The sequence below is a fragment of the Myotis brandtii genome, unplaced genomic scaffold (genome assembly GCF_000412655.1).
Source record: "Myotis brandtii unplaced genomic scaffold, ASM41265v1 scaffold74, whole genome shotgun sequence".
Classification (NCBI taxonomy): Eukaryota; Metazoa; Chordata; class Mammalia; order Chiroptera; family Vespertilionidae; genus Myotis; species Myotis brandtii.
Genome location: NW_005370944.1, coordinates 4322710 through 4323123, shown reverse-complemented (window position 1 = coordinate 4323123; position 414 = coordinate 4322710). Strand labels below are relative to the sequence as shown.

The following is a 414-nucleotide window of genomic DNA, read 5'->3' as shown; positions in this document are numbered from 1 at the left end:
GCCATCTTTGTTGGCGGTTAATTTGCATATCGCGCTGATCAGCCAATGGTGATGGTAGCGAAGGTACGGTTAATTACCATGTTTGTCTATTATTAGATAGGCTAGGTATTTGTCGCCATTTTTATTCTTTATGCCTGTCTTCCTTCTTCCCTTCCTATTTCCTCTTTTTATAGCAGACCTTTGAGCATTTCTTGCATTGCTGGTTTGGTGATAATAAACTCCCTTAGTCCTTTTTTTGTCTGTGAAGCTCCTGATTTCTCCCTCAATTTTAATTGATAGCCTTGCTGAGTACAGTATTCTTCGATTCAGACCCTTGCTTTGCATGACTTTGTATATTTTATTCCATTCCCTTCTGGCCTGATGTTTTTCTGTTGAGAAATCAGTCGATAGTCTGATGGGAGATCCTTTGTAGGT

At 39.6% G+C, this 414-nt stretch overlaps 1 protein-coding gene across 10 annotated transcripts in view; it reads right to left on the bottom strand.

Moving 5' to 3' along the window:
- MYO9A (myosin IXA) overlaps positions 1 to 414 on the bottom strand; it is a 423504-nt gene that overhangs the window by 150583 nt on the left and 272507 nt on the right. The window lies entirely within an intron of this gene.